This window comes from Lygodium microphyllum, chromosome 22, assembly GCF_053477565.2.
Source record: "Lygodium microphyllum isolate KBCC chromosome 22, Lygodium_microphyllum_v1.1.10, whole genome shotgun sequence".
Lineage (NCBI taxonomy): Eukaryota > Viridiplantae > Streptophyta > Polypodiopsida > Schizaeales > Lygodiaceae > Lygodium > Lygodium microphyllum.
The window spans coordinates 67,133,452-67,154,381 of record NC_141156.1 but is presented as its reverse complement, the minus strand read 5'-3'; positions in this window follow the sequence as shown (position 1 = coordinate 67,154,381).

The window sequence follows — 20,930 nt, the reverse complement described above, 5'->3', positions numbered from 1 at the left end:
CAAGTGTTCTTTTGGACATGAAGATTGGGTTCAGAATTCTCAAAAACTACGTGAGTTTTCTGAAGAGTTGATGGAATGCAAATATGATCCTTTGTGGAGGCCGTCACTATTGACCATCTATCCTGAAATTATTGAAAGTCCTCTGCGGTTGCAACTTTGCTTTCGAAAACCCTTCGACATCTTTGGTGAACCCGACGTGAAAGCGTCGCAGAAATTTCAGGATGGGAGATACTTCAGCCTCTATTTCAGCCTCTTCCACGATTCCAGCTGCGTCCTCTACTTCAGCTCCATCAATGACTGCTGCGTCAAGTACTTCAACAGAGGATCTAAAGTAGATTTTGCAGAATATGTCCATGTATATGCAGCTCCAAAATCAGCAGACACAATTGTATATGCAACAGCAACAACAATTGCATCAACAACAGTTGTCTCAGCAAAGACAACTCTATTCGGAGCAGGAGAATGCAAACAGCGCGACTAAGGCTATTGAAGCAGTTGAGAATGAGAAGAAGCTATTTGATGGCCAAAATGTTTCAGCATATTTGAAGACATATGAGATCAAGATAGGGTTTTTCGGAGTTCCAGCTGGACTTATGAGTAAGTACTTTCTTCGTCTTGTCACACCTGCCTTGAGGGCAAAAGTGACTGATCTTTTTATTCAAAATTCACATTGGCAAGATTTTAAGAAGGCCTTGAAAGAAGAATATTTCCTTGAGGACTTTGGTATGGCTACTCAGCGGTCATTCCGAGAGTGGGTCTACATGCCAAACAAAGGTCTAGCTGCTTCAGAGTTGATTCGAGAATTTGAGGAGAGGTATAGTCAGCTTGATGCCATTGAACAAAGAGCATTGGATGTTGAAAAAGTTGAGCTTTTCTTGCAAGCTGCAGATATTGCTCTTCAAGAAGAATTGGGTGAGCTTCTTGAGGATTGCACGAAGCCTATGGGTCTTAAAACGGATTGGCAGGATGCTCAGGATGCAATCTTGACTTTGACCAAGAGGAGGATATGGAAGACTCGCCTATAGAATGGTTCCATGACACCTACACCATCATCAGCTCCTATGCCTGCTTCTATCCCTGTTATTTCTTCTCCTCCTCAGCCAGTTTCTTGGCCTATGCCAGTGCCTACTATTTCCACTCCACCTATTCCTCCTGCTCCACGACCGATGCCTACACCTTCTGCTCCAAAACCATCCACTCCATCGGTGCCTACCTCTCTTGATGACATAATCAAAGGCATAACAGATTTGACACTGGAGTCAGTCAAAGCGGAGTTGGTGGAAAAGTTGAAACAGCAGTTTGCTTCGACTACGCCTACTACTTCTTCTAGTGCTCCTACTGCACCTAGGAGAGATCGGAGATGTATTTGGTGTGATAGTACGGACCATCAGCATTGCAGGGATTGTGAATCTTTTCAGGATGCAAGGAGGAAGAATTTGGTATATTGGGGGCAAGATGGTAAGATTTGGTTGACTGAGACAAGAGCTCCACTTGCTACCAACTTTGGTAAAGGTGGAATGAAGAAGTTAGTGGATGACATGGCTACGCGTACTTCTTATGTGACAGCTAGAGGTGATGCTTCTGCATATGAAGTCCAGATTGAGAAGGGATCAGAGACTCAGTCAGCGCTATGGACTTATGCTATGGAGACTGCAAACAAGGGGAAAATTCAGCAAACTGTTTTGACTAGTGCAGGCTCTAGCATCAGATCAGAGACAGGTTGGGACTCGCCTGTTGACAGGTACTCTATTTATGCTTATTTGGCTAAGTCTTAGGGAGCAGATATACTTGTTGAGGAGAAGCGTAAGAGGGATGAAGAAAATCCAAGTGCAGCTAAGAAGACTAGAGGGGGTGAGTTTGTTACTCCACCTACTGCAGGATCGTCTTCAAGACCAAGGCCAGATCGACAAATGGAAGATGCTCAAAAGAGAGAAAAGAGGCAAGAGCCTAGAGAGAGAAAGCAGCCAGGGTTTAGATTGATGTCCGATATTGAGACATCTACAGACATGAAGAAAATCTTTAATGACAAGATACTTGGCAGTGAGGTGACTTTCACTATTTCTGAGATTTTGGGCATCTCGAAAAGAGAGTTTCAGGATCAATTTCAGGAGGTTTTGAAGAGGAAAAGACATGCATTGTCTACCACTGATACATAGGGAGTTTTGATTGGGGAGTTGGATGAGGATGAGGATGAGGTTATGGTTGAAAATGCTTCTGTTTTTCCGCAGGTAGAGAAGAGGGTTCAGCCTATGCATTATGCTGAAATTGATGAGCCTGTCTTGATACCGCGTAGTCACTTTTCACGGAGCCATTGGGCTAGGGCAACTACAGAGACGATGGTAAAGATTGGAGAGAAACAGGTGCCTTATGTTGCATTGGTGGATCATGGTTCAGAGATTAATCTCATAGTTCGTGGAGTTTATGAGAGTAACAGATGGCCTATGGATGTAGAGCATGAGTGGCGTATAAGAGCTACCAATAACACTGCAGGTGATTTGTATGCTGCCTGTCCTAGTGTCAGGGTTTCTATTGGTGATGTAGAGGAGGATTTTCATTTCTTTGTGCAGGATTTATGCTCTTATCCCATAATTCTTGGTCAGCCATTCATCACAGAGATGCGCATGGAAACAAAGGTAATGGATGATGGATCTGCTTATGCACGGATTCACAGTAAAGATGGCATGAGAGCAGTTCAGTTTATGACAGTGTGTGTGAACCATGTTAGAAACAGGGATACTCTCAGAGATGCACCGTTGCCCACTGTGAGGGATTCGGGTTTTCATGAGGTACCGCCGTTTCGCGAGACGATGGTGGTACAGAACAGAGGAGATTGGAGTTCTCACCTCCTGGCAGCAGTGTTTTCTCCTCCGGTTTTGTTGGGATTTCAGCAAACAGTTCGATGAGCTATCAAAAGACTTCTAGGTTGCCTAGAGCTGCCAGGCAGTACATATGCAGGAAGGAGAAAAATTTGAAAAATGCAGGAATTTTGGAGTATGATGAGCACATAGATGGGATGTATGACAGTATGATTTGTGCAGATACGATGGAAGAGATGGAAGATATGCTGAAAACTGATATGCAGAGTTGTCACAGTAATGTATTAGTGCAGTCCCTGGACATGTTTCATGAAATTGCAGATTTTGTGTCACAGATTGAGTCAGAGGCTGAGGTAACTCAGCAAAGAGTGTTGAGTGCTGAAGAAATTCAGCAAACAGAGTTTCCAGCTGGTTATGATCAGCTTTCAAAAACACAGAGGGCTGAAAACTTTCAGCCAATAGAGTTTACTGCTGAAATATTTCAGCATCTAGAGTTTAGGGCTGTTTCTATGCAGTCCATAGAGCAAAGGGCTGAGAATATTCAGCCATTGAAGTGCAGAATTGCTGATTTACAGCAAGATTTGAGTAATGCAGAAGAGCATAATGAAGCTAGGGTTGACACAAAATATAAAACTGTGGATAAGAAGGTGAAGCCGGTTGCTGTACCGCTTCCACCTGACAGTGATTAGCAAATAGAGAGGGCTGCTAAACAGCCAATTTTGAGGAATCCGGAGCATATTGGTCATAAATTTTCAGCAGAGACTCTTGCTGAATTGAAAATTGGAAATGATGATTTCTTGCTACCCATAGAGAAGCAATGCTTTCAGGAGATGCTTGAGCGACATGGAAGGGGATTTGCTTTTTTCCCGCATGAGATTGGATGTGTGAATCCAGATATTGTTGCTCCTATGGTCATTTTTACTCCAGTGCCTAAGGCACACCTGCCAAAGCTGATTGATTTATTGAATGAGAAAATCAGGATGGGAATTCTTGAGCCTTCATCTGCACCATACTCAAACAGGTGGTTTACGGTTCCAAAGAAGAATGGTACTCTTCGATTTATTCAGGACATGCAGCCAGTAAACGGAGTTGCTATTAGGAATGTTGGTATAGGTCTAGTTGTGGATGAGTTTGCAGAAGCATATGCTGGAGCGTGCTAAAGTCAGGGAATGGAAGCACAATCTGGATCTTGATACGGAGCAAAGAGCTGAAAGGGAGTGGCAGAGAGAATTAGAGCAAAGAGAAACAGGGATAATACGCCCATCTCGGAGGGAATTCTCAGGATCTACAAGTAGCAGTCGATGAGGAGGAAAAAGATGACTGCGTTGGGGAGGCCGACTAAAGAAGTTGTTGTGACGACGGAGCAGAAGAGGAAGACAAAGGCGACAAAATTGCAGTGACGAGAAAAGAGCAGAAGACAAAGATGAGGGAGAGGAAGCTGCAAAACAAGACGAAGGTGCAGACGTAGATGAAGCTTTCCAAGAGGAAGCAGAAGATGTTGCTACAAACGAAGACAAAGGTAAAGGATGACAGGAGGTGACAACGGTGTTCTTTCAATCTGCTAGACTGATGGAGGCAAAGATGGCCTTTGGCATCCTCTAAGTGGCAATCTTTCGTCACTCGCTACCTAGTCAGAGCTCTATGTATTCAGTGAAGGTGATCATAGTGGTGACGATGGTGGTGGAAACGAGGTGTTGGAAAGCCAGAGCTTAAGCTAGAATTTACGACAAGCATCGTTGGATGGGGGAATGCGGACAAGATGAGCTGCATCCACGACTGTCAAATGTGGAAAGAAGGCATAAAACAGTGACGGTAGACTAACCAAACAGTCTGTCAGATTGAATTGAGGTTGATTAGCAGCCGCCGACTGGTATGAATTCTGCTCAGGAACTTCATGCCCAGACGGAGGCAGTGGAATTAGTTCTCAACAGCCCGCCCTTCATTTTTACATGTAACTCTGGATACGTTGAACAGAATCAGCAAACGATTGAAAGTGAATAAGCGACTGTCAGCCAGAAAAGAAGAAGTTTTATGATGCCGCAAGGCTTGCATCAATACACAACATTATTATGAGTTTTCATCAAGGGGGGATCAGACACAAGTAGGAGAGCAGGATTTGAATGAGTGATGGAGAAAAGCAGCATGTGGCACTAGCAAGAGATTTTCTGAAAGGCTCTCCATTAATGTTCTGTAATGAGGCAAGTAGTGCATTAGGCAGCACTACTGAGGCAGAAATTCTCTCAACTTTCAAATCGCTTACACAGAACAGGACAACAATTTTCATCGCACATCGGTTGATAACTGACATGCAATATGATGAGATAGTTGAGCGCATGAGATTCTTTTGTCAAAAAGGAAGTAGCTCCTTTGGGTGCAGACTATTTTCAGAGATTATTGCATTAAACAACTTCTTACGAGTGCATCTGAATGACATTGATCTATAGCTCAGTAGCATTAGTGTACTGAAAGAAGCAAAAACAGAGTTTTCAGATCTCTGTGGAAACCTTAGCTCTTTCTTGGAGCAATGGAGGGGAAAAACTATGAAACAGGTTGAAGAGCTCTTGGTGAACTGTAGTAAAGAGACTTTATTACAGTTCATACCTCTTGTTTGTAAACTCACTGATGGCAATTTCCTGCACATCATTGACATCAGAATCTGAGAAGATCACAATAGTGTTGTATATTTGAATTCTGAATTTTTGCACATATGATTTGAGGTCAAGGATCTACAAATGCAGCTGAATTAAATTAAGAGGCCTAAAATCAGTGGACTGAACAAATTTGAAGTCATCTTGTATTTTGCAAACTTCATGGCAGAAATATAAATACTATTTGACATCATTTTCTCATTTTTCTTATTTGCCTGAATGATCTTCCATCCTGAAATTAGTCAAGGTCCTCTATGGTTGCGACTTTGCTTTCGAAAATCCCTTCGACAACGGTTAACATCAAACAATGATAAAATTGTCATATATCACATTTTGTTTTTTATAAGAAGGACCAAATCTTCATTGAATCATGAATTATTGCATAGCTCCAAAAGTCATTTATCTATGATGGGACCTAAAATGAGCTGGCACTGGCTATAGCACTAGCCGGACCTCATGCTCATGACACACAAACACCCTCACGGCCTCGCGGACTAGGATCGTCTATCAAATGCTAAAGGACAAACTGCCCTAAAGCTTAATTCATGCATTTATAGTTCATAGTCCAACGTTTCCCTAAAACTCCTCAAAGGGAGAACCCTTATACATTGGCAATGCCATGATCACACACATATAGGAGGCACTCCACCGAGTAATAGTCGGAGCCCCACTGTAGCTCTCCTACATCACAGGGATTGGCCCTTTGATGCGCTGCTAAACATATAACACATACGAGCACAAACTCCTCTCTTTTATATTTCTCGTATTTCCAGGAGATGTACCATGCTTCCTCACTTCACAGTCCCTTATGAAACCGACCCTCTACCCTATGGCAAGGGATAACCTCACACTCTCAATCGTGGGTCAAAGTCCTAAGAAAACAATTGCTATGCAGTCCAGGAGTTTTTTCCTTCGATACCATGAACCATGCATAGTGCATAATGTGAGTGGTTTAGTGCACAAACAATAGAAAATCAGCATTGTGCATTGTGCGCAACCAATCTTTTCATGATTACCATGCTAACATTTATGTATTGAAACGAGGAGAGACACCGAGCCTTACGCTCATGTTGCCTTTTCCTTTATTTTAAAACAACGTCCTATAACCATGATGCAACACATAAATCAGATTTAAGATTGTACTTTGACACTCAAACTCTCCTCTCACCCTATCGTTTAATGTTTTGCAATCGTTAATAGGTGTAAGAGTCATTTTATGTGTATTTCTTTGTAGAGAAAGCAATAAATATGGACCAAAACATAGAAATGAGGGTAAACCGAGGCTAACCTCATGCTCTACCTTCATTATACATTGCATAAACACTTATGTAATTTTCTGGAATTTTCTTTTTATCGTTTCCTAAATTTTCCCTATTTAAAACCCATTTTCCACCATTTTTTGGTATTTTTCCTCTATTATTTCTAATAAAAAATGACTAGAAATTGAAATTGATTATGGGATGTGGCCCTTAGGTTCTTTGACAGCAAAATTTTAGGTTTTATTGATGTTACATCTCATGTTTCCCCTTTATTTTGCAAAAAACCCCCATTTTGCCTCTTAAACGCGTGTTTTACGGGTTTTATACCATTAATTTCAGTCATAACACTTATGATTTTCTGCTTTTCTGAGCATAAACTGATCAAACTCATAGAAAACAACAACATAATGCATGATCAGCCCATGGGAACAAATATTCATGAAGCAAATTGCATAAAACATCAATTCCCTTTGTAAAAATAAAATTACCGTTCTTTGCGGGTTGCGGGTTTTTATTTGCCATGTTTTGGGACTGATTTCCAGCAGTCATTAATGTCCATGACAATCTAGAATTAGCAATCTACCCTCTTGCATCACGGAGCAATCACATCTCGGTTGGACAAGCATCTGTCAATTCTTCTTCTTCCCACATGAATTTGCCTCTAGAAGAGAGAGAGGGAGGAGAGAGAAAGACTAGAATTAGAGATTTCCATCTAGGCCACCATTTCGCAAGCGAAGGGTGGCGATAAGACCAGCAGGCAGAGGGGAAGCAAGGGCCAATGCCAATTGGGGGGGTTGCTCACAGGCAGGAGATTGCCCCATCAAGAAGTAGGCGCAATTTTCGGCGCCATTCTAGTGTGATCTTCTCCACGCTTTCTTCATCTCCTTGCTTAAAAAGTTTCATGCTACATTAAAATGCTACATGCCCCCCCCAAAGGTCATGACCATTTGGCCAAACTTTGGTCCACCTCTTCAAATTTTGCCCATTTGTTGGCTCCTTCCCCGTCCGGACTTCGAATTGAGCTTTGAAAAATCCTGGGCATCCAGCTTGACATCACGCATTGGTCGGTAACTCTTGACAACCTGCACGGCAGTCTGAAAAATTATAAAAAATCTCCAAGTGTCGCTCGGGCGCCTTTAAAGCACTTTGATGCTTAAAATCATCCTAGGTCAAGCCACTGCCTTCGACGTTGAATATTTTTCCCTTGATATTCCTAATTTTTAGCTATTTTTAAGCACTTCTCGGCATCAAAATTCTGCTCTCATTGGTGACCACGGCGTAGGGCGACTCAGCCTATCGAATCCCACAATAGATCTGCACAAAACAACCAAAGGAAGTATTAAGCTAATTAAAAAAATAGATACATACTAAACATAGCACAATGCTCACCCTACCCCCTGACAAAACCAAGGCATGACATCCATAAGGAGTAGGCCTAGCATAATCTGATAGAAAGTCCAAAGCTAGTCACCTACCGACTGCTCCAACACGGCCAAACTAAAAAGAACTATCAAAGAGGTTGCCCTAAGTGGTGGTCTGAACTACCTACCTAACTAAGGACAACTCAACCAGGAGCTCCTACTAGGCGAGGACTCCTATAGCCTGATCAAGAAGTATTTTCTTGTAGCACATTTCTTCTTTTAGGATTTTTATTTTATTGACATACTCGGGTATGTAAAAAGGAGGGAGCTGAGTGTAGTGACCCAAGGAGAACAGGGCATCGGGCTTAGGACCTATCTCGGTACCCAAGAACCTACCAAGCCCTCGCAAGGCGACACTTAATCCTTTTCTAACGCTCACTTTTATTTTAGCTCCAACCTTCCTTAATTTCTTCTTTTCCAGCAAGATGCCACCCCTAGGAAGATAAGGCATCGGCCCCGGGTCTGACTCGTCCCCAGGAACCTACCAGGCCTTCGCAAGGTGATGATCAACTACTCAAAAATTTTTCTTTCTTTTCTTTGATAGGTGTCAGAATCCCTTTTTACACACCTTTTTGTATATTTATTGTCTTTTCAGATATTCAGGGTTTTATTTTCCTTATCATCATTATTTTTCCTCTTATGACAGGCTTCTCTAACTACCTCACAACTAACAAGAACTCCTAGAACGGCCGCTTAGGAGGTTAGCAGAACAGGGTCACTAGGACTTCCTCCTAAAATAGATCTTTTGATGCTCAGCAATGTCTTTACAGGAGGCAACGACTACTCAGACCTCCCTCAAACATACTTAACCTAAACCTCGGACTTCATGCCTTGGACTCCGATCCCCAACAAGAAAAGGAAAACCCCTTAACAAGTACACAGACACATATAGCACAACAACCATAGTACTCATAAAGGAAAGATATCACCTGGATAGGGCCATGAGAAGCTTCCGCGCAACAAAAGGCTCCTTCCAAGCTCTTCTTCCGAACCTGTCTAGCACAAAACTCAAATAAGAAACCATTAACCGCACTTGCACTAAACAGACAACTGGCCCTCTTGGCCTAATGAAATAAAACACTTCACCACAAAACTTAATCGGCCCTCTTGGCCTAATGAAATAAAGCATTCCAAACCTCGCAACACTGGCCCTCCCTGAAAGAATCCAAATATACAATAATAAGCTTCTTTGCATAACATGTTGTCTAATTAACCTATGGGTCCAAGATAACAACGCTAGATTGGTCTCGGCTACTCTTTGCATCACCCATATCAACCATCGTCTGCCATATATTGCATGCTCTGATAACATTCCCCACAAGTGACCGGGTCCTGTTTCATCATTGATAACAATATCCAAATTAGGACCACAATTAAAGAAGAGGTCTTCCTCATAAGCAAGATTTGCTAGTGAATCCGCAAACTGATTCCAATAACGTGGAATTAGTTGAAAAGACACTCTCTCAAACTCTTCAAGTAAGGCCATAGCAGTTCGATGATACATACAGAGAATGGGATTCTGCACTGTGTATGCCCCATCTAGCTGATTCAGGATCAACTGGGAATCCCCTTTTACTAACAACTGACGAATACCACCTTGTTTGGCAATATGCAATCCCATAATCAAGGCTTTATACTCTGCCATATTGTTAGTGAATCCTATCCCGAGATAAGCAGCTAACTTCATCGTCACTCTACGTCGAGGATCTCAGATTACTACTCCAACACTCCCTTTTTTATTAGAGCCCTTGGACGCTCCGTCAAAATATAGTATATACGTCCACAATGGGTTTACACAGCCTACCATCACGAACTCCTCTATTCGTAATTATGGTAATCAAAGTTTAGCATGTTAAAGATGATGAACTGACGGCTCCATCCCACCTTCTTCATTAAATTCAACAGGGATACTTGTCAACAGTCATAAGCAGTGATGGCAGAAGACTTTGATCTCCCACACAAAGGTTCCGTCTTCTTGCTCAATCACTTTGTACCCTTTGCTCCACCAGATGAGTTTCCCCTGATGGTATCTCTGCTCCAGATATGGGTGCTCCAAATAAGGGATTAACCGACCCATCAACCAACTTTTAAGCTCTTTTGCAGGTCTCAAATCATCCCCAGCATGGACCTGCAATGCATTTCTTTTGTATTAGCATACTTAGAAATAATAAGGTTTAATCTTATTAAGATTTACCTTATTTTTAAACTCTACTCCCTGTAAATCAGCTAATAGAGCCGTGGACCTATTCTTCCCTAACCTAACAATCTTGTAGGGGCCATCCCATTTAGGTTCCAGCTTCCCTGGAAACAGCTCCCTATGCGCATCGTAATACAGAACTAATTGGCCTTTTTGAAAGGTATATTTCTTCACTCTGAGGTCATGCAACTGCTTCATCCGATGTTTAGCCATCTCCTGATGTAGTAAGCTCTGCAACTTCAGCTCATCCACGTGGGCTATAGTCGTGAAACATTCAAAAAGGGAATCCTCATCCCCCAAAGAATGGTTAATTGCAAACCGTATGGTTGGCAATTCGATTTCAAGGGGTAACACACACTCTTCCCCATAAACCAATTTGAATGGCATATGGTCGGTAGCTCGCTTGAACGTGGTATTATACGCCCATACTGCCACATACAACTTATTGTCCCAGTCTCGTTTCTTCTCAAAGACTATTTTAGACAAGATACCCACAAGCTGCTTATTAGTACTTTCAACTTTCCTATTTGCTTGCGGATTATAAGGAGTAATTTTATTGCGCTTGATTTTCCAAGCTTCTGTCAAGCTTTTGATTACCTTATTCAGAAAATGGGTCCCACTGTCCAACACTAATTCCTTCGGTGGACCGAAACGGCAGATAATTTGCTCTAAAAGGAAACTTGGAGTCTCTTTTGCATTGTCCTGCCTCATCGCCCACGCTTCTGACCATTTTGTAAAATAATCAGTGGCTACTATAATATACCTCTTTTGGGTAGTAGACGATGGAGTAATAGGACCCACGAAATCAATGCCCCACTTCTCAAATGGAAGGATAGCCATGATAGGCGTAAGTGGACGTTTCCTATTCTCTCTACGGTCATGTCTTTGGCATGTATCACATCTCTTTACATACTCAAAAGAATCTTAGAAGATGGACGGCCACCAATATCCAGCTCATAAAGCTTTTTGCGCCGTCAATCATCCCGTGAAGTGCCCTCCACATGCAGAGTCATGACACTCTTCTAAGATAAAAGGAACCTCGTTAGGCATCACACATCGGCGGTAGATATCATCAACACCCTGCCGATATAGTATACCTGCGATCAAAGAAAACTTCAATGCCTGTTGTTTGATTTTTCTCTTTTCAGTCTTTGACAAACTAGCTCCTGTCTCTCCTGTTGATAGATAATGCGTAATAGCAGCATACCAAGATGGAATAGAAGATGTGTCAATTTTAAACATTGCCTCAATATCACTTCCTTCAGCCAAAGTCTCTTTGGGCTCCCCGAAATCCACAAGGCATTCCATAATACCCTGCAACCTCGATGGCTTACTCTTAATCTCATAATCAAACTCCTGCAAAGTGATTAACCACTTTGCCAAACGATCAGGCGGTTGTAGCTTGTTCATAAGCAATCTTAGCCCTTCCGCCTTTGTATAGAACACTACCTTTTCATAGAGGATGTAGTGCCTGAATTTCTTAGTCCCAAAGTCCATCGCAAGACACAACTTCTCCATGTAGGTATAATTGATCTCTAAAATGCCCAATTTGCGACTAGCAAAAGCTATCGGGTGCAATGCAAAGGTCATATGTGGATAATGCCATTTGAAGAAGGAGGAATGTGGTAGAAAGGACCACTATCTATGATTCACCCATGAGAATGTGGATCCAACATTGCTCCTCAATCACCTCCAAATAAATGAAGGGCCCTAATGAAGGAGCAGCCATACCACCCCTCCTAAGTCCTTCAAAGTTTTATTTTTCTTGGTGTCCTTCTTGTTTTGCTTATGGTAATATTTCTTTTAATGAATTTCTTGCCATAGATATGAAAAGTAGACTTTTTATCTTTGCTCTTCTTAACCTTCTCATTATTCTTTTTATTTCCCTTATTTTGTGAAGGCTTACTTGTCAAAGCCTTAATCATTGGAGCATTTTGAACTTTGAGTTGTTTCTCTTGGTATAAGACCATCTAAATTGATTTCTCCCACTTAAGGTTCCATGTTTGCCTTGAAGCAATCAAGGCAGAATAAAATGCACTGAATTGGGGAGGTCACTATGAGACAAGAATTATCACAATGTCCTTTTATGTAACCACCTTTCATATGTTTTGGATTTGCATTTGCAATTGCTGGAGGTTATTGATATGCTCTTGAATGGAAGCAAACTTGTTGCGACTCAACATTTGCATCTGTATCTCTAGAGACACCTACCTCATAATGGCCATTTGATTTTACAATTGATCCATTTGTAACCATATCTCCTAAGAAATGGTCAAATTCTTAATGTGGGATATCATGGCCAATATTCATGAGGGAAATAAAAATAAATGGATGTGGGCATTCAACTTGTCCCAATGTGCTTGAACTTTTGCCAAGACTCAATTTTCTCATCCATAGAAAGCTTGGATATATCATGGTTGAAGGATGATCTCTAGCCTTGAGTATGATCTCTACTCAATCATAGGACTCCAAGATGGCAAGCTACATCAACTGCCAAATGCAATAGTTCACCCCATTGAGTTTTTGATCTTGTCAAAGAGCTAGTAACATTTTAACCTTATGGTCCATAATAGCCTAAAATTGTATGTCCACCTTGGAAGACAACTTGACCTGAAAATCCTACATAAAAATGAGGCAACCCCCTTCCACTCCAAAAACACAACCTACTAGGGGTTCATGCACTTGATTTGTACATATTTCAACTGTTAAAGGTGATGAAAAGGAAAAATATGTATCAAAAGGCTAAAAACACAACCCTTCTCCTTCATCGAGAGTAATAACTTGCAAAAAATTAGAACTTTTCTCCTTCCCCATGCTTCTTCACTTGCCCTAGCCTTATCTCAATGCATAACCCTCCCACTTGCCCTCAAATGATGAAGGTGCAACATTGGTGCTTGAGTGAAATCTCCTCTTCAAGTTTATCTATGATCAATTTTCTTTCAATGAAGCTGTGGTACCATGTTAGAGTGTAGTGAATGCAGAAGTGTACGACTAGATTGAAAGATAGATAGGAACATAGAGAGAATAGAAAGAGAGAAGGAGATAGTAGAACATAAAAATTTGCAATAAAGAATGCTATATAAAGGAATAAAATATGTATATGGGCATTGTGCATGTATGTTAGCTTGTACCTCAACAAGATGCTATCTATCATTAGCCATAGAGATGCAAATACATTAATATGTGAATTTGACATGTGTATCACTTATTAACTTTTATAATTAAATTTACAAACTTTATCTTTAACTCAATTAGTTGTGGTATGACAAAAATTATGTAGAGAGGAAATTTATACCAATGCTAATGTGTAAACTTTATTTGTCAAGCATTTTGTAGACAGGTAATATATTGTCCATTGTTAGAGATGGGTTGGTGGTATAGATACATAGATTGCTAGTGGGTAGGTAGGGCTTGGTATGTGAGGATATCGACAAGGATATGTAGAGCTACATGATAATCTTCTACAATGCACTAGAGGTGACCATCGAGAGGTTGATTGCCTTGATACTGCATTGTCATCTAGGAGTGGGCACCTTAAGAGACCACCCCACAATTATGAGGTAGGCATCACATTCACTTTTCTTGATTCTTAATAAATGGTAGGATATTACTTCTATTGACTTAGGCCATATAGGGTCTGGTTCATGTCACTCAAGCAACAGAGGGAATGAGAACCAATCCATATTAGACTTTGTAAACTAGATTGTGTTAGATATGATCAATGCCCCCACCCTCATTAGGTGCTACCAATGATCCATGGTGCTCAAAGTTGTAAGGCCCCCATTATGAGGAGAAGCCAAATGTGAGCCCGGACATTGGTTGAGTCCTGACTTGTATATCAGATGAGGTCTATGTGACCGGATGGCAAAAAGGTGACTGTTGTGGGTCTAATCTTTGGGTTAGACGGAGTGGTTAAGCTGGTAGCAACTCGAGGCACATTGCATTGAGTTGCGTGGTAAGGGAGTTAAAAGGGGCCCCTATTGTGGGGTCTGGGGGCCGCGGAAGCGGCCCCTGGCTGGGGGGTCCCAGGGGGGCCAGCGGCCCCCCTGGCGGGGGTCCGGGGGCAGTGCCCCCGGCCCGATGGTAAAGGGAATATTCCCTGGAATATTCCCTGGCCGACTAGTGGAGGCTCATATGGTAGGTCGGTCAATAGGCCGACCTAACGACCTTCGCAGGCTATAAAAGCTAAACCCCTTCGCAGCCATCTTACACTAATCTTTCACCCAGTCAGAGTTGTTGTTCCAGCTAGCCTTAAACTCTTCACCTATCTTCTGTCTAGATCGCCATCTAAGCTTCACTCAGTGGAAGCGCACGGGTGGACAGAGCCATCTTTGTATCAGTTGTTTGAAGTTAAAGAATTTACTGATTCTCCTCTTATCTGTTGTGTACTCTCTATCTCTTTCTCAGATTCTGTTCGCTGCGCCGTGTAATATTTTACATGGTATCAGAGCCCAGGGGGCTCTAGAGATCGGAGAGCGTGCAAGAGGCAAAGGCTTCAACAGCAAAGAGAAACGATGTCGACTCCGGGAAGCAGTTCTGGCGCATCAGGAAGCGGTGCAGGAGGTGGTGCTGCTGTACCGGCTATTCAAACACTGAGGATTCGTCCACCAACCTTCAGCGAAGGCAAGTTAGATGGTACAAACTACACCTTGTGGAAGTTCAAAATTACAACTATCCTTGATTCTTATGAGCTTCTGGAGACTGTGCTGGGGACTGACGCAGAACCACAGCCTACCCCCGACCCATCAAATCCTAGTGTGATGATTCCTCCGAATGCAGATCTTCTACGAGCTTGGAAACGAAGGAATGCAGATGCATTGTGTGCCTTAGTTACAAGCTGTTCTGACAGTGTTTTGACTCTGATTCAGCATACAACCAAAGCGTCAGAGGCTTGGAATGTACTAAGGAGTCAGTATGAAACACGAAACCAAACAAGGATTCAAAACTTGGAGAATCAACTAGCAGCGGAGAAGTTTGCTGAAGGAGAGACAGTTGAAGCATTCATCACTCGGATTAAGAATCTGCGCGACCAGATGGCTGGCGCTGGGATACAAAAGACTAGCGAAGAGCTAGCTCGGAGGTGTCTTCGGATTTGTCCACAAAAGTTTGATGGACTAGTAACTGCCCTTAATACTCAGGTGAGACCTCAAGCTTTGACTTTTGAGGAGTTTTGTGCATTATTAATGGAGGAGGAGTTGAGGCTGAAAGCCCGAGAAGGAAGCAACAATGGAGATGCTGCATTCTCTGCCAATGCAAAAGGCAAAGGTGTTTCCTCCACCAAAAATGATGGTGACAAAAAGAAAAAGGGCGGCAAGAAGAAGTTTCAAGGAGAGTGCTTCTACTGTAAGAAGAAAGGACATGCAATTGCAGATTGTCGTGTCAAGAAGGCAGATGAAAAGAATGGTACCCTTAAAACTAAAGGGAAAGAGACAGCCAATACGGCTGAAGCAGAGTTGGAATTATTCATGGCGACCGTTGAGGAAGTGTGCTCCTCGGCGCAAGAAGAATCTACCACTGACTCTTGGGTGTTGGATAGTGGGGCCTCCCGTCACATGACCAACAAGAAAGGTCTATACAGTTCTATGCAGCCTCTACAAGAATCCATCACTGTGACGGTTGGAAATGATGCTAAATGCCCTGCTGCGGGCACAGGTACTATTTCTTTTGTTGCTGCAAATGGTGAAGTCAAAAAGCTTTCAAATGTGTTGTATGTTCCCGAAATTAGGAGAAATCTCTTATCAGTTGCTGCCATAACTGATCTTGGTCATGAAGTGAGGTTCAAGAAGACAGGTGCAGAAATTATTGATAGTGCTGGCACAATTGTTGGCAAAGGAGAAAGAAGGAACAACCTGTATGAGCTAAGTGCTCTTACAGCCACCGCTGGAGTGGGCACAAGTAAGCTTTGGCATGAAAGGTTTGGACACATCGGATTTGCAGTATTGAAGGAGATGCAAAAGCAAGGTATGGTTGCTCACGTACCTACAATAACTGAATTGAAGGAACCATGTGAAGCTTGTATGATGGGCAAGCAACAGAGAAAGGCATTTCCACAAGAAAGCAAGAATAGAGCACATGCTCCTCTAGAGTTGGTGCATGCTGACTTGTGTGGTAAGATGCCTACACAGGCCTTGGGGGGATCTTCTTATTTTATGTTGATTGTCGACGACTACAGTAGGAAGATGTGGGTGTACTTCCTTCGTGATAAGGCTCAAGCTTTTGGTAAGTTTAAAGAATGGCTAATACTTGTTGAGAATGAAACAGGGAAAAGTGTGAAGAAATTTAGAACAGATGGTGGTGGTGAGTTCAACTCAAAGGAGTTTGAAGGCTTTTGCAAGAGCAAAGGGATCAAGCGTCAATTGACGACGCCTCACACACCTCAGCAGAATGGTGTTGTGGAACGCAGGAATCGTACCATTGTGGAGATGGCAAGATGCATGCTAAAGGGCAAGGGATTGCCTAACCATTTTTGGGCTGAAGCTGTTAATACTGCAGTCTACATTCTAAATCGGAGCTACACAAAGGCTCTCAAGGGAAAAACACCTCATGAGGCTTACACTGGTAAGAAACCATCTGTTTCACATTTCAGAATTTTTGGATGTGAATGTTATGCACATGTTCCAGATGAGAAGAGAAACAAGTTACAACCAAAAAGCAGAAAATGTATCTTCTTGGGTTATAGTGATGAGCAGAAGGCTTACAAGTTATATGACCAAGAGGCAAAGAAGATCATCGCGAGCCGTGATGTGGTGTTCAAGGAGGAGCCGCATACAGTGGAGGAGGAGAAGGCAAGGTCTTCCACTTTATCATCAAGCGAAGAAGTAGTCCACTATGAACCTGTCCCGAGAGCTATCCCTATCCTTAAGGAGGAGGAAGCATCATCTTCAGATGATGAGGAAAAAGTTCACCAACCTGACATCACCCCACCGGAAAAGCCATTGCCGCGCTGGGTGAAGCAGCTCTATGACCACAATAATCCTATGCCTGCATCTGTTGAGGAGAAGGCAGACGGACCAAGGAGGTCTCAGAGAATAGAGGAGCAAAGGAGGGCTTCTGCTCACATAGTCAACATGGCCTTGATGGTTGAGATTATGAGACAAGTAAAGGAGCCAACTGACTTAGAAGAAGCACTTGCAGATCCATCATGGAAGGCTGCTATGCAGGCGGAGTATGACAGCATAATGAAGAATGACACTTGGGAGCTAGTGGATCGGCCAGCAAAGCGGAAGATTATTGGCACCAAGTGGATCTGGAAGGTAAAGTACAAGGCTGATGGTACCTTAGAAAAGTACAAAGCTAGACTAGTTGCCCAAGGATTTTCACAAGATGAAGGGTTTGATTTTCAAGAGTCATTTGCCCCAACTGCCAGAATGACCACTATTCGCACGGTACTTGCAGTGGCTGCCCACAAGAAGTGGCCAGTGTACCAAATGGATGTTAAGTCAGCGTTCTTAAATGGTGACCTCAAGGAGGAGGTGTACGTGGCTCAGCCACCAGGGTTTGAGGCCCCCCATTCTGAGAACAAAGTGTGTAAACTGAAGAAGGCATTGTATGGGCTGAAACAAGCCCCCAGAGCATGGTACCAGCGGATAGATAGGTTCTTTTTAAACCTAAACTTCAAAAGATGTGCCTCAGATGCTAACTTGTATGTTTACAGGGATGGTAAAAAGTCTGTAGTGATTGTCCTATATGTGGACGACCTTCTTATTACAGGTGACTATGAAGATATGATCAACCAAACTCGAAAGGCTTTGAGTTCTGAGTTTGAAATGACAGACTTGGGCTTGCTGCACTATTGTTTGGGGATTGAAGTCTGGCAAGAGCCAGGAAAGATCTTCATCTCTCAGAAGAAGTATGCATGGGAGATCTTGAAGGCATTTGGCATGACCGAGTGCAAGGAGATAGCTACACCTATGGAGGTGAATGTAAAGTTATCCGTTGAGGATACATCAGCACTAGCAGACATTGGGAGGTATAGGAGGTTGGTCGGCAGTCTAATCTACTTGTGTAACACCAGACCAGATATCAGTTTTGCTGTTGGTGTTTTGAGCAGGTTCTCAAACAAACCTCATGAGAGTCATTGGAAGGCTGGGATGCGGGTGCTCAGATACTTGAAGAAAACTCTTGACTATGGTATCACATACAGTTTCGGAACTTCTCTTGTGGGGAACTGTGACTCAGATTGGGCAGGAGACATTGATTCCAGGAAGTCAGTTTCTGGTTATTGTTTCTCTTTGGGTTCAGGAATTTTCTCTTGGATTAGTAAGAAGCAACCAACAGTGGCATTGTCTTCTACCGAAGCAGAGTACAAGGCAGCTTGTTTTGCTGCATGTGAGGCCGTATGGTTGAGAAGGATTCTATGGCATATGGGAGTGCAGGATGAAGAACCAACTGTGCTGAGATGTGACAATCAGAGTTGCATCGCCATTGCCAAAAATCCAGTGTTTCATGCACGCACCAAACATATAGAGATCCAGTATCACTATGTGCGTGATTTGATGGAGGATGGGATAGTGGAATTGGTCTACTGTCCAACAGAGGAGAATGGAGCAGATATCTTCACCAAAGCACTTACGAAGGATCTGCTTCAAGTTCATCTTCAGAGACTCGGCATTGGGCCGAGGAGATAGTTCACCTATGGGTGGACATTGAGGGGGGGTGTTAGATATGATCAATGCCCCCACCCTCATTAGGTGCTACCAATGATCCATGGTGCTCAAAGTTGTAAGGCCCCCATTATGAGGAGAAGCCAAATGTGAGCCCGGACATTGGTTGAGTCCTGACTTGTATATCAGATGAGGTCTATGTGACCGGATGGCAAAAAGGTGACTGTTGTGGGTCTAATCTTTGGGTTAGACGGAGTGGTTAAGCTGGTAGCAACTCGAGGCACATTGCATTGAGTTGCGTGGTAAGGGAGTTAAAAGGGGCCCCTATTGTGGGGTCCGGGGGCCGCGGAAGCGGCCCCTGGCTGGGGGGTCCCAGGGGGGCCAGCGGCCCCCCTGGCGGGGGTCCGGGGGCAGCGCCCCCGGCCCGATGGTAAAGGGAATATTCCCTGGAATATTCCCTGGCCGACTAGTGGAGGCTCATATGGTAGGTCGGTCAATAGGCCGACCTAACGACCTTCGCAGGCTATAAAAGCTAAACCCCTTCGCAGCCATCTTACACTAATCTTTCACCCAGTCAGAGTTGTTGTTCCAGCTAGCCTTAAACTCTTCACCTATCTTCTGTCTAGATCGCCATCTAAGCTTCACTCAGTGGAAGCGCACGGGTGGACAGAGCCATCTTTGTATCAGTTGTTTGAAGTTAAAGAATTTACTGATTCTCCTCTTATCTGTTGTGTACTCTCTATCTCTTTCTCAGATTCTGTTCGCTGCGCCGTGTAATATTTTACAGATTGAAACTGAGACTTATAGGGACTCTTAACATTGATTCTTCTCTTGTCTCTGTGCAAGAGTGAATTTCTAGTTTGCAAGTAGAGGAATGAGACTTCCGAGTCTTTAGTAGCACGAGTTGTTGTGGAGGTTTCCTGAGAAGCAAGAGGTTTTAATATTTACCCGAAGAGCATGAGCCTCTGTCCCCTAATGTATTTTTTTGGATTTTGAGTATATTATGCACGTGTTTTAAAATTCTCATATATTTTTTTCTATGTCTGGATTTCTTTGTTCTATATGTTACACCACTTGCATGGATATATGGAGTCACATGTTCATATTCCTTTGTTCTATAAGTTGGTTACACCACTTCTATGGACATATCGTGTCAGATGTGATATTAACAAAGATGGCAGGATCATCATACTTGAAGGAGGCTCAAATTCTTTTGTCAAATATAATAGCCATGCTAGAGAAAACAATGAGTTGGAAAGCATGTCAAAGAGAACAAAGGTTGCATCAGGAAAAAGGTGGGCATGTATAATTGCTCATGAGAAAGGGAAAACTAATGTTTCCACAAAGACAACCACATAGATGTTGTGCCAAAAAAGAAGCTTCAAATCCTTCATTGTACACACTATCTCGTATTCAAAAGTCAAGGGCTTGCAAGAAGCTTTCATGTTTTAATATTTTTAATTTGTCTTCAATATTAATACCCCTTTTTTATTGTTTGATGCTAGTGGGTAATGAGAATTGTTCAACCTCATTATGGTTTAAATTGGTTTAGATATTTTAAGTACCCTCGATGAGATTCATAGAAGAGATATATATTAATAGGAAGCCACTTGTGGTTGAGAGACCACTCAGGTTTTAGGAGAGTAAAAAAAGATTTCCCAACTCTAATCCTAGACTTGAACAATGAGATTTATTATTCCTTCAACAATGGCCATGCAGCTTTGATGTTGAAGATGTAATATAAACTACGATACATGGAGAATATAATGTGTGTGCCATGATGTGGAGGCTTTCTTTACCATACTAGTCTATGTGCAAACTTTTATCTATGGGCCTATTCAAAGATAGATAATGTTTTGAGGGTCATGCATCAATGTATGCCATTGGGCAAAAAAATTTACAAGGGATTTCTGGGCAAGAGTTGTGCAAAGTGGTGAGCAACCTCTTTTTAGTAAAAAGCTAGTTTTCTTCAAATATTTGGATTGC